This window comes from Protopterus annectens, chromosome 13.part0 (assembly GCF_019279795.1).
Source record: "Protopterus annectens isolate FY-2018-M chromosome 13.part0, PAN1.0, whole genome shotgun sequence".
In the NCBI taxonomy this organism is placed as follows: domain Eukaryota; kingdom Metazoa; phylum Chordata; order Ceratodontiformes; family Protopteridae; genus Protopterus; species Protopterus annectens.
The window spans coordinates 391,347,226-391,361,956 of NC_056747.1; the positions used below are offsets into that span (position 1 = coordinate 391,347,226).

Here is a 14,731-nt window from a genome sequence, read left to right on the forward strand (position 1 = left end):
CTCACTGCCACCACCAGGCGTCAGCTTCTCCTCTCCAGAGATTACACCATTCATACTTGCAAAGGGCTAGGTATCTCCGTAAATTTTGAAAAGTCTGCCTTGTCGCCTTGTCAGTCTATTACCTTCATAGGCGCCACCTTGGACACAGTCCAACTCTCCGCAAAACTAACTGAGCAAAGAGTTCTAGATATTCGCAGGCATGTTCACATCCTTCTTCAGAGCAACAGAATCCAGGCCAGGTTTGTCCTGAAGGTATTAGGTCTCATGGCGGCAGCCATTACGCTACTTCCCCTAGCTCGCTTTCATATGCAGATCCTTCAGTGGATGCTTTTTTCCCAGTAGTCCTTTCAACAGCTTCCAATGTCACACAACATCTTAATAACCCTGTCTTGCAAGAAGCACCTTTCTTGGTGGATGGTCTCCCCTCAAGTCCTTCAGGGCAGACCCCTTGTTCCTTTCCCCCGGTCGCCACGGTGACAACGGACACCTCCCTGGTCGGGTGGGGGGCATTTTCAGGGCAGGATGGTCCAGGGCACATGGCAACCTTTCGAATGCCACCTGCACATAAATGTCTTGGAGATGAGAGCAGTACTTTTAGCATTGCAAGCCCTTCAGGACTCTCTTCCCATCGGGACTATTGCAGTTCAGACGGACAATATGTCCGTAGTGTGGTACATCAACAAGCGGAGCGGAACCAAGTCCTATCCCTTATGTCGAGAGGCACTCAGACTTTGGCAGTGGGCGATCTCCTCTCAGCGGTTTCTGATAGCAATGCATATCCCCGGGAAGTCCAACATCATAGCGGACAGGTTGAGCAGAGCCATTCTCATGCCACATGAGTGGTGTCTCAAGCAGTCAGTAGTGGAAGAAATTTTTCAGAAATGGGGTCGACCTTGCTGCGATCTTTTTGCAACACCTCAAAACAGCAAGTGCCACGACTTTTTCACTCTCTTCCCGGCCACCCCCCCAGAGACGCTCTAGTCCACGATTGGCCCCGGGGACTTCTGTATGCCCCCCCCCCTTTCCATTAATCACTCAGTTGATTCAGAAAGCTACCGCCTTGAGAGCCACGATGATCCTCATTTCTCCTTACTGGTCTCGACAGATATGGTTTCCGTTCCTGCATCGTTACCTCTTGGGGCAGCCCTGGCATGGCATCTGGACCCAGTGCCAGATCTCTTGACCCGTCAGTCGGTACAGCTGCACCAGTCCCTCCAATCTCTCAGCCTCACAGCTTGGTTGCTCCAATTCCAACCCTAGCCAGGCTTCCCCTTATTTCCCATTCTGTGCGTGACATCCTTATATCTTCCCTTAAGTCATCTACCAGAAGGATTTATGCCAGCAAGTGGAAGTGTTTTTCCTTCTGGGCAGGAGCTAGAAATATCGATCCTTTTACTGCCCCTATCCAATCAATCCTATACTTCCTAGCCAAACTGTTTCATTCAGGCTCCTCTTCCTCCACCATCAGAGTACAGTTAGCGGCTATTTCAAACTTTCATGTAGGCTTTTCGGACTCCAGTATCATGTCCCATAAGCTTTGTAAAACCTTTCTTAAAGGAACCTTTTAGCTTAAGCCCCCAATCAGAGACCCCCCACCACAGTGGGACTATTTGGTTCTAACTTCCTTGATTCTTCCCCCCTGTGAACCTGCGGCTTCCTGCTCCTTGAAGTTGCTCTCTTGGAAGACTCTTTTTCTAGTCGCCATAACATCCGCGAGGAGAGTATCAGAACTTCATGCCCTTTGCATTCGTCCACCTTATCTAGTTTTCCATAAAGACAGAGTGTCTCTCAGGACTAACCCGTCCTTTTTACCCAAGATTTCTTCCGAGTCAAACCTACACCAAACTATCGATCTCCCAGTTTTCTTCCCCAACTACTCCAGCAGAGCGGAACAAAAGCTGCAGTTTTTGAACGTTCATCGTCAGCTCCGTTACTATCTTGACAGAACCAAGCAAGCTAGGAAATCTGAGCAGCTCTTCCTGTCTTATGCAGCAGGGAAGAAAGGCCTTCCAGTTTCCAAAGTAACCCTTTCTAGATGGCTGGCCTCTGTGATTACTTTCATCTATGAACTCAGACGTCAAGGACTACAGTCGAGGCCTAGAGCTCACTCAACTAGAGCATTAGCTACGTCAATAGCTTTTCAGGCTAGATTACCAATAGATTCTGTTTGTGCGGCAGCCACATGGGCCTCTCCTCATACCTTTATCTCACATTACAAATTAGACATGGCCTCCCGAAGCCGGGCTAATTTTGGTTCCACCGTTCTCAAGAGTCTGTTCCGATGAGCCACCCAGGGTGAAGGTGCTAGGACGGTCCCATCCAGCAAGAATGAAGGCGAGATTGACAACTTAACATTGAGAAGTTATGTACCTACCATAACGTTCCATGTTAGTTGTCTTCTTCTTGCCTTCTTTCTTGCGCCCCACCCTCCATCCCCCTAGCCTGGACAGACCTAAGGATCCTTGGGGATCTTCTTTCTGCCTCAGTATAAGCCCCCTTGGCTATCTTTTATTGGTAGCTGTAGATCTAGGTGACTATAGGTGTAAGGTTTTCCTCTTCTCCTTGACTTGGAGATCAGAACTGCTATGGTTTCAGCTATCAAACAAGATCTGGGTAGTTAGCGCCTAGCATTGTGGGATATAGGGTAGCCTCGAGCCGGTAAAAATAGCTCTCGAGCTTTAGTATAGGCCGAGTCGGAGCCGAGGATCGGCTCCAAACCCATCCAGCAAGAAAGAAGGCGAGAAGAAGACAACTAACATGGAACGTTATGGTAGGTACATAACTTCTCATTTTAACATTTAAACCCTTCCCAAGCCGCTTGGTTGCCTCCCCTTGAACTAATAATGCTTTACATAAACACCTTCTCTCCAGACCACTGCTGGAATTATTTTCTTCCTTCTGTACCTTTGTAGCTTTGACTTTTTTCCCCAGTTTGTCAGCTAATCTAAGGGTTTAATGTTTAGACAGAGTTTCTTCTAGAGAGTCCTGTACATTGGTGTTTTCTTGTTTGCCTTACAGCTCTTGTTAACAAATATGTACATATTATCTGAAGATAGTTTGCTGCTGTTACTGTTCAAGTCCTCCCTTGTTATGCATTTGAGATTTGATTGTGTAGGATTTAGTGAGAATGGAAAGACTCTCCCTGCCCCAATGTCGACATACAAATGCTTATATGCTGTCTGGAAGAGACTTATAGTACTGCATAGTCAGATATTTGCCGATCTTTATTTTAGGGTATAGGAAGAAGTGATGGTCAACAAGCCTGTGGTTCTGAAAGAAGCTTTGTGGCCAAAGGATTCAAAGTCAGGTTAATTCGCAGCAGCAGAATTGTATATAATTGGCCTCTGGAAAATATGGCAAAGGAAAGTAAGACCTCAATATCAGTGTTGGTGTCAAATTTCAGACTGCAGACTGACCTTTTCAAAGGAAATAGTGTGCACACAACCTTTGGTTTAGGTGTCACCAACAGCACCAGAATTTGGGAGGTCTGTGCGAAACCTAAAATTAACAGTCACCCACCCAAAGCCAGAAAATGGCAGCAAGCAGGCAAGCTGTAGCCCTTCTTCAGGGGGATAGCACTCCATCCCCTGAGGTCTTGGCCCTGTCCCTCTGTAGAGATTGGGGCTTTGTTCCTCCACCTATGTAGTTGGCCATCCTGCAAGGTAAGTGGGTAGAGAGAGCAGTTTACTGTCAATATACAATTCCTATCTGTACTCTTGCCCATTTTCATTTTCCCCTCTGACTGCTGTCCCATTCTGTCAAAAACCAGCAGCAGGAAAAGCTGTCTTGAACCTTTTAGAAAGACCCATCAAGGATGTCCTACCAGACTGGAAAGTTTACTACTGCAGCTTCTGCATAGTTCCCAATAAATCAAAGGACCTCAAGCCCATATTTGAATTTCGTAGCCTAAATTAGTTTATTCCAGAAGAAACCTTTCAGATGGTCATGATGCGGTCCATCTTTTCATGTTTGTCAGAGGGAGAGCACACCCAGATTGCATACATTCACATTGATTGCAAAGGAGTACAGGGGTTGGGAGTCTTTACCAGTTCAAGATTTTGCCATTTGGCCTCACCTTGGCCTGCAGGGAATTTACCAAATCCATGTCCCTGGTTGCAGTGAACTAGAGGATGTTCTTCGTCTTTCACTGTTGCAGTCATCACATTTGGGTTATCCCTGCCAGGGTAGCCCTCAGCCGGCCAGAATACTAGAGGCTTAGTATTTCTGCGTCGGTTGCAGTCACTTCTGGACTGAGACTGGTGCAAGGTCGTCAGTAGTGTAAAGTAAGGCAGCCGATGCCATTACATCAGTCTTTCTTGCCAAGGAGCCCAAAGCAGAAGCCGTTTGCACGAGTGCCGGTCGGCCACTACCTGAGTTTCGTCTTCCAAATTGAAGCTGAAGTCTTCTAAAACTAAGTACCCCATTGAGGATCCTTTTTTCGTGCTCTAACCCATGTCAGAAAAAGTTAACAATTGTCTCGCCTGTGGAAAGCAAATACCACACCGAGACTTTCATTCTTACAGCGTCACTTTCTTAGGCCCAGATCACAATGTCCCACGCTGTCACGTTTGTGCTTTAACGCTAGAACTATACATCATCAGGCTCTTATTGTAGCTAGATATTTTCACTTACAGTCCTCTAATTCCGATATGGCTTCATTAAGCCATCTGATAGCAGATCTTCTGAAAAAAAGTAATGATAAAGACGCAGACAGCATAAGTCTAAACCTACCGACGATGCTTCAGTTAAGCTAGTCATCAGTTCTCCGGTCCTCAATGAGGCACTTTCGCAGTCCCTGATGCCCGCTTCTGTAGATTCGCAGGCCGCTACCGAGACCCTTTTGTAGTCTGGAATGCCACAGAACTCTTCTTCATCTAAGGATCTTTCGATTGTCTTTACCTTGGATGTGTCCGGAGCCGCTGAGCAGGCACTGGCTTCCAAGGAAGTACTTCACACTACCGATTCTTGACACAAACTGACGACTTATTTTGTGTGTACTGTTTTTTTGAAAGCTACCGAGTTTCTAAGGCCCAGGGTACGAACCAAACCCAAGAAACTGATGACCCAGTCTCCGGCACCTGCTTTCTTGCCTCAGTCTCAAATGCTTAAAATGGCGGAAGACCTTATGCTGGTCAGGGGAAGCCAAGCTACCCCTTCCAAAAGAAAGAGATCTGTCCCCAGTAGTTTTATCTGAACAGGAGTCTGATGCCTCTGATGTATCTGAATATGAAGACATGCAACCCCTCTCTGCTTATGAGGATTCTGATGCAGAGGAATCCATTCTTTCAGCCTCTCCACCCGAGGACTTTACATTTGGGGAAAAACTTTATACCTTAAGGGCGCATTTCCAATGGGAATTTCAGGAATACCCTCAGTCTAAAAAGAGACTCAGAGAATTCTTAGATCTTCCACAGCACAGACCCCTAGCCATTCCCCCAGTCCTGGATGTTGTGGATGATGTTTTCCTGGAATCCAGTTTGACTCCTGACACCCTCCCTCCTGCTCCCAGAAAACCTGACTGGTATTAGAGTCCCTGACTCTCACAAATTTATTTTCAAAAATCCTACTGCTGACCCTGAGGTAATTTCTCAAGGACCTAAAGGAATTAAAGCAACCTCTGCTAAGAATCCCACCTCCTCAGATAGGGATTTCCGAGCACTAGACAGATGGGCTAAAAAAGTATACACCTCTGCTACTCTTGCTATCAGAGTACTAAATTGTTAGTGCCATATGCTAAAATTTCAGCAGTATACCATGGAACTCCTCAGACAGAAAGTGTCTTCCTTTCCTGCTTGTGCAGAATCTAGAGAGTTACAAGAGTTAATGCATTCTGCAAGTCAAGTAACTAAGCACACCTTACACTGTGGTTTTGACATCCTAGAAGCCTTTTGCAGGATAGGAGTCAACGGTTCTGTCCTTAGAAGGCATGCTTGGCTTACGGAACAGCCCTTGCCAGACCATGTCAAATCTAAATTATTGGATGCACCCTTGCACAAAGACAACTTATATGGCACCAAGGCAGAGGAGGTCTTAAAAAAGATGGAAGAAAAAGCTAAATCTATGCAGAAAGTTAAGGATTTCCTACAGGTCCAGCCACCCAGGTTCAGCAGGCATTGCTCCTTCAAGCACTGGTCCTTTCCTGGCCCCACCAGGTCAGTTCAGCCCAGACCCTGGGGAAGCAGACCCCCCAGACAGCAGCCACAAGGAATGCAGAGATCAAAGCAGTGGAGTTCCTCCACTTCAAAACCAGGGAGTTGAAAGCCACCTCCTCATGTTAAGAACTCACAATGACTCTCCTCCCCCACCCCCACCCTCTGCCCACCTGCACTTGCCCTAGTAGGAAAACTCTCCTTCCACACAAGCACCTGGGTCACCATTACCAACAACCGCTGGATGTTCTTCGTGTTTCACTGTTGCAGTCATTACATTTGGGTAATCTGCTGGCAGGTTGCCCTCAGTCGACCTGAATTCCAAAGTCTTAGGTCCTGCGTCGGTTGCTGTCTCCTCTTCCATGACGTCAGGTCGTCAGGGGTATAAAACATACAGCCGACGCCATTTTCTTATTTTCTTTAGTCTTTCTTGCGGCGTGGTGCCCGAAGCAGAAGCATTTCGCAAGTGCTTGTCGGCCGACTACTGAAATGTTCACGTTTGAGTTTCAGAACCAAAGTCTTCATTAAAGCTAAGTACCCCGTTGGGGAAACTTTTTTCTTGCATTTTACCGATGTCAGAAAAAGTTAATAATTGTATTACTTGTGGGAAGCAAATACCTCATAAGGATTTCCATTTATACTGTATTCCTTGCCTAGGCCCTGATCACAATGTGCCTGGCTGTCGGTTTTGTGCTAGATTTAACCAACGCACTATTAAGCGTCAGTATATTTTTGCATCTAAGTATTTTGGAAACAGATTTAACTACTCAGAAATGTCGTCTGATAGCAATCCGACTACCGGAGTACATAAAAAACGCAAAGAAAAGGACAGAGAAAGGCAGTTGAAATCCAAAACAGACAACAAAGCTTCTAAGCCAGTCGCCGGTTCGCCGGTACTCAGTGAGGCGCTTTCACAGACCCTGATACCCGCTACCTTCGAGTTGCACGCCTCTACCGACACCCATGTGGAGTCTGGCATGCCACAAGATACTCAAGGTATTGGACCGACGGATGTATCTCCCTCAGATGGGTCCGGAACCGCTGAGCAGGCACTGGCTTCTGAGGGTGTATTCAGACCTCAACATTTATATATCAAACCGATGAAAGCTGCAAAACCAAAGGCAAAGACATCTTCTAAAATTAAAAAACAGATGCCTGAGCCACGTGCACAGGCCTCTATGCCTAAAAAAACAGATTATCGAAATGGTTGTAGACCTTATTACCTTGATCAGGGGTACCCATCCCCCTCCAGATAAGAGGCCTAGGCAAGACGCCGACTATGAATCTTCAGATCAGGTTTCTATTTCTTCTGATTCCTCTTCTGATCAAGAGGAGTCTATTCCATCTGCATCTCCCCCTGAGGATTATTCATTTGGCGAAACCTTGCATACTTTGAGGTAGCATTTTCACTGAGAGAGTCAAGACTTCTCAGAATCAAAAAAGAGGCTTAGGGATTTCCTTCTTCTTCCTCAGCACAAGCCTTTAGCCATTCCCCCTGTTTTAGACATTGTGGATGATGTGTTTTCGGAGTCAAGCCTGACCCCCTGACTCCTTACCTCCAGCTCCCAGTAAGCCAGACCGATATTACAGGGTCCCTGACTCTCATAAATTTTTATTTAGAAACCCTTCTGCTGATCCTGAAACTATTTCACAGTGCCCAAAGGGAGTTAAGGCCTCAACAGCAAAAAACCCTACCCCCTCCAACAGAGATTCAAGGGCACTGGACAGATGGGGAAAAAAGGTTTATACATCTGCAACCTTGGCAATCAGGGCCTTAAATTGTTGATTTCATATGCTTAAGTACCAACCACATGTTATGGGATTGCTAAAACAGAAAATTGTGTTGATTTCAGAATGTGCAGAAAATAAGGAATTGCAGGAATTATTGCATGCAGCTGAACAAGTTGGAAAGCATACTTTGCAATGTGGTTTTGATTCTTTAGAGGCCTCCTGCAGGGCCACAGTTACTGGATATGTGGTTAGGAGGCATGCCTGGTTAAAGGAACAAAATTTGCCTGATCATGTTAAAGCTGAACTACTAGATGCACCTTTACAGCATGATTCTCTGTTTGGTATTAAGGCAGAAGAGGTTTTAAAGAAAATGGAAGACAAAGCTAAGTCTACGTAAACTGTTAAAGATCTCTTACAGGTGCAGCCACCTAGATTCAGTACACACTGGCCTACAAAAAATTGGTCCTTTCATGTGTCAGACAGAGGTCAAAGGGGCAAATCCAGATGCCCTAAGGGTTCCAGGTACCAGGCTCAGGACTCATACAGGTCAAAGCAATGGGGCGCATCCACCTCCAAATCTGGAGGAGATAAAACGCAAACCTAGAGAAAGCAATCCCAATGACTTCCCTCTGCCTACACCAAGCACTTATCTTTTGGCAGCACCCATAGGGGGAAAATTAGCATTTTTTGCTCAAAATTGGCAGTTAATAACCCAGGACAAGTGGGTACTAAACATTGTATCACAGGGATACAGATTCCATTTCCGCACTCTGCCAATGGCAAATGGTTGGCCAGATCTGCCAAAACACCAATGGGCAGAGGCACAGAAACAGGTTACATCCTTCATATATATGGGGGCCATTCAGACAGTACCAGAACAGGAAAAGGGACAAGGTTTTTATTTGACTGTTCTTGGTACCCAGAAAGGACAAGGCCTGGTGGCCAATACTGGATTTATTGATTTTGAACACATACCTGGACATTCCAAAATTCAAAATGCTCACTTTACAACAGCTTCTGCCCATACTGGGCAAGAATGCTTGGCTGGTGACTTTGGACCTAAAAGAGGCATACCTGCATGTCCCAATAAGACAGTCATGCAGAAGATATCTCAGATTCAAAGTTGGCTTAATGCATTACCAGTTCTCTGCACTGCCCTTTGGCTTATTTACTGCACCCAGGGTCTTTGCAAAGTGCCTGGCACAAGTAATTGCATTTTGCAGACAAAGAAGTATTCAAATATATCCTTACTTGGACGACTGTCTCATTCAAGCAGAGAACAAGGGACACTTTTCTACGGCACCCGGCGTTTGTAAAAAGGCTTCTAACTTGCCCAGGGTACACAATAAACGAAAAGAAATCACAACTGGCATCCTCTCAAAAGATAGCATTCCTGGGTGCAAGCTTGAATACAACTGCCCAGATGGCTTACCTCACACCAGACAAAGGCAACTGACTACTTGCTTCAAACTGATGGCAGCAAAAACCCAGTCTTCTGCAAGACAAATTCTGCAGGTTCTGGGCTTCATGGCATCCTGCATCCTACTAATTCCGTATACAAGACTGCATATGAGGAAACTGCAGTGGTACCTAAAAAGTTTATGGAGTCAACATTCTCACAATCTGGAAACAACGATTCCTCTCATTCCCTGCCTGCAACAGGAGTTTCTATGGTGGGCAAAGGCCTGCACCAAAACATGGGACGGCCCTTCACTCTACCCCCTGCCAGACAAACCTTAACAGACACATCAGATTATGACTGGGGGACCCACATGGCAGGAAGATGCATTCCGGGCATATGGGCACCAAATCAAATGCATGTACATATCAACCAGAAAGAGATGCTAGCTGTTCAAAATGCCCTGACAGCCTTCAAGGATTTACTTCATCCAGTACAACTACTGATGAAGAAGGACAACACCACAGTCATGTGGTATATAAACAAGCAAGGGGGCACACACTCATACCCCCTTTGCAGATTAGCCATGGCACTGTGGGACACAGCTTTGACCTACCAAATAAATCTTCAAGCTCAATTCCTGCCAGGTAAACAAAACACTCTGGCAGACGATTTAAGTAGAAACCTTATGGATCCTCACGAGTGGAAACTAAATCCACAAGTCTTCAGCATGATAGCAGAGAAATGGGGAAGTCCAGACATAGATCTGTTTGCCTCTCCTCAGAATTATCAACTGAAAAGATTCTGCACAAGGACTTATCACAGACAAGCATGGAAAGTGGATGCCCTATTCTTCAGTTGGAAAAACCTATCCATTTACGCCTTTCCTCCTCTGCCTCTTTTATCCAAGGTCCTCCTAAAAGTCAGACAAGAGAAGCCAAAGGTGATATTAATTGCCCCGGACTGGCCCCGCCAATACTGGTACCCAATCCTAAGGAACTTGTCTCAATACTCAGCTTGGACCTTGCCTCAAAAACCGCAACTACTGTCCCAGCAAAACAATCCGATCCTGCACAATCAACTACAGACTCTGAACCTGGCAGTATGGCTAATCCTGTAATCATACAAATGACACCTCTCAGTAAAGGTATGATGGATGTCATTTTGGAAGCCAGAAGGCCTAGTACTAGAAAATCTTATGCTGACAAATTGAAGAGATTCTGTGCTTGGAATCCAGCACAAGGAACTGATACAGCAGAACCGCATTTTCCTCAGATATTACAATACTTAACCGTGATGCTCGACAAAGGCCCATCTTTCTCATCAATCAAAATCCATGCCTCTGCCATTTCGGCTCATTACAATACAGAGCCACCAATCTTTTCTCAACCTTTACTAAAGCAGCATTTTAGAGGAGCAAAAAATTTAAGGCCCCCTAGAAGATCACCATTACTTGCATGGGACCTCACTTATGTGTTGGAAAAGCTCACCCTGCCTCCATTTGAACCAGCTGCTACTGCTGATATAAAGTTCTTATGGAAGACAGCTCTGCTACTAGCAATTGCTTCAGCAAGAAGAGTTTCAGAGCTACAGGCCCCTCATGGCTGTAGAGCCTTTTATCATATTTTACCCAGACAGGGTGTCTCTGAAGACAAATCCCACTTTTATGCCTAAGGTGGTTTTCAATGTGGCTGTTAACCAAACAATTCATCTGCCAACTTTTTGTCCAAATCCGCAGAACAAAGGGGAGAGAATTCCGCATTCCTTGGACGTACACAGACAGCTAAGATTCTACTTGAGCAGGACTAAAGCTCTAAGAAAAACTGAGCAATTACTAGTGTCATATGCTGCAGGATCAGAAGGAAAGGCTATTTCAAAGCAAAAAATTTCCAAAGTGGATAAGGCATTGCATCCGTTTCTGCTACTTACACCATGGCAAACCTGTGCCCAAGGGCATAAGGTCTCACTCCACCAGGGCGGGAGCTACTTCAGCAGCCTTTCTCAGAGGAGTACCAACCAAGGACATTCTTTTTTTTCCCCCCAAAATCTCTTTATTTCAATTTTCTTTTTTCAAATAACAACAATACGGTAACTCAGAAACACAAACAATAAAAATACCTATCTAAAGAAAACAGACAGCAATCTCATTCCGAGAAAATTATACATATATATGTGTGTATATATATATATATATATATATATATACACACACACACACACACACACACACACACACACACACACACACACACACACACACACAAGAAATCACGACATCAAGTAAAGTATGAGAATTCTTATGTTCATTTGGTCTCATAAGGGATAGTTAGACTGGGGATAGTCTGTATATATAAAATAAAAATAGAAATTTAACAATTTATTTGTATGTTTAGGGAAATATCTAGTTGCACATATACTAAGAAAAGGGAGAAGATGCAAGAAAGACTGGTTATACTCGCATCTTATGGGAGTCAACATTCTCACAGTCTGGAAACAACGGTTCCTCTCATTCCCTGCCTGCAACAGGAGTTTCTATGGTGGGCAAAGGCCTGCACCAAAACATGGAGCAGACTCAGAGGAGTACTAACCAAGGACATTCTAGAGGCTGCTACTTGGAGTTATGTTCACACCTTTACAAAGCATTACCATTTGCCTCTCTACTCTTAAGTCCATGGCAGGCTTTGCCCCTGCAGGGCCTTATAGCCTTACCTAATGCTGTTTAGCTCCAGCCTGACAACCATAGCTTTGGGATTCAACCCAAATATAATGACTGCAACAGTGAAACACGAAGAACATAGTACAGTTGTGTACACTTACCATAAATGTAGATGCTCGAGTGTATTCACTGTTGCAGTCCAGGTTACCCTCCCGCCATCCCCCTGTCATTCCACAGCTTGTCTTTCCTTCTCTGTTTTCTACAACCTATGTGATGTATTTGCTTGTAGATGAAGGTAAAGTTTATAGTGATGCATGTATATTTTTATAAATATTTATAATATTGCTACCTTTTTGGGGGTACCTGACATTGGGGGCAAGAAAAACTAAAGAAAATGGCGTCTGCTGCATGATTTATACCCCTGACGTCATGGAAGAGGAGACAGCAACCGACACAGGACCCAAGACTTTAGAATTCAGGCCGACTGAGGGCAACCTGCCAGCAGATTACCCAAACTTAATGACTGCAACAGTGAATATACTCGAACATGTACATTTATGGTGTGAACACAACTGTACTGTCTTCAACATTGTGTACTAGGGATACATATTTTCTTTCCACACTCCTCCAACCCCAAAAGGGTTCCCAGATGTACCTCCAAACCATTGGGCAGAGGCGAAAAAGCAAGTAATTTCTCTGTTCTCTATGAGGGCAATAGAGCACGTTCCTGCAGAACAGATAGGCCAAGGTTTCTACTCCAGACTTTTTCTGGTACCAAGAAAAGAGGGCACCCGGCACCCCATCCTTGATTTATCCATTCTAAACACCTTCCTGGTGATACCAGCATTCAGAATGCTCACCCTCCAGCAACTGCTACCCATGCTCTTCAAGAATGCTTGGCTAGCCACCCTACACCTAAAAGAGGCCTTTCTCCAAATTAATATTGGGGAATCATGCAGGAAATCGCTACGTTTCAGGGCAGGATCTCTGCACTTTCATTTCTCTGTGCTTCCCCTTTGACTTATCTACTGCTTCCAGAGTTTTCACAAAATGTCTGTCTCCCACCATTGCCTTTTACAGACAAAGGAATATCCAAATTTACCTATACGTAGACGACTGCCTAATTCAGGCAGACAGGAAAAGCTGCTCAAGCACCTGACCTTTGTAAAGTCCCTACTGACCTCCCTAAGGTACACTATCAACGAAAAGAAATCCAAACTAGTACCCACCCAAAGGATTATATTCCTGGGAGCAAGCCTTGGACCTAGCATCCCAGATGGCATTCCTTACACCAGAAAAACAAACTTACCTGACAGCCTACTTCTCCCAACTAGCTACCAGACTCCAGTTATCTGCAAGGAAAATCCTGCAAGCTCTGAAGTTCATGTTATCTTGCATTCTGCTCATTGCATATGCCAGACTGCATATGAGGAAACTTCAGTGGTACCTAAAAAGCCTTTGGTGTCAACACTCTCAAGACCTGAAACTCTTATACCAATGATACCTTGCCTAAGGAAAGATTTTCTTTGGTGGGCAGCAGCATGCTCCCCCAACTAGGGACTACCTTTCTCGCCACCCAGACCCTCACTACAGACGCATCAGACTATGCCTGGGGTGCACACCTGGCCAGCAGGTGTATACAGGGCCAATGGAGCCCACAGCAAATCCATCTGCACATCAACCAAAAAGAGATGTTGGCTATCCAACACGCATTGACAGCTTTCAGGCCCCTTCTCTCCTCAGGAGCTCCCCTGATCAAAACAGACAACAACACTGTGATGTGCTATATCAACGAGCAGGGAGGGACATTCCTACCCTCTATGCAGGCTGGCTATGACCCTTTGGCACACAGCCTCTGCCATGCAACTCCCCCTATTGGCACAATTCCTACCAGGCTCTCTAAACTCTCTGCCAGTCCACTTAAGCAGAGACCTTCTGGACCCACATGAGTGGCAGCTAGACCAAAGAACCTTCACCCTAATAACTCAGAAATGGAGCACCCCGAAGGTTGACCTCTTCGCCTCCCACACCAACCATCAACTCCGCAAGTTCTGGTCCAGGGAGCATCACTGCATGGCTTGGAAAGTGGATGCCCTATCCTTCCCCTGGGAAAAATTTCTCTGTCTATGCATTTCTCCCACTACCTCTCATCACCAGGGTACTGCTCAAAATAAGGGAGGAAAAACCAAGGACAATTCTGATTGCTCCAGACTGGCCTTGCCAGCACTGGTACCCATTGCTGCACAGCTTGTCCACACTGCCACCATTGCATCTCTCTCAGACCCCAACCCTACTGACCCAGAGGGAAGGAGAATTCATGCATCCCCAATTGCAGGCCCTCATTTTGGCAGCCTGGCTTATTTCCTGACCACTGATCAATCTGCCAACCTCAGTAAACATGTTCTAGATGTTATACGTGAGGCTAGACTCCCTAGCACTAGAAAGTCTCATGCTGACAAGTGGAAACGGTTCTGCACTTGTATCCAGGCGAAGGGAGCTGATGCGGCACAGCCCTCCCTACCTCTCATCTTGGATTACCTAGCTGACCTGCTACACAGTGGTTCCTCTGATCAGACCATTCCTAAGAGGGGCTAGCAACTTGAGGCCACCCAGAAGAGCACCTGCCCCAGCTTGGGACCTTCGTGTTGGAAAAGCTCACCCTGACCCCCTTTGAATCAGCATCTTCAGCAGAGTTAAAATTTCTCTCCTGGAAGACCGCTTTTCTTCTGGCCATCACTTCTGCCAGAAGAGTCTCCGAGCTACAAGCCCTCATGGCTGTAGAGCCCTTCATAATCT

The 14,731-nt window shown here is 45.6% G+C and overlaps 1 protein-coding gene across 1 annotated transcript in view; it reads left to right on the forward strand.

Annotated features, from left to right (window-relative positions):
* Nucleotides 1–14,731, forward strand: part of ARID3A (AT-rich interaction domain 3A) — a 1,395,207-nt gene that overhangs the window by 588,043 nt on the left and 792,433 nt on the right. The gene's annotated exons all lie outside the window — the stretch shown is intronic.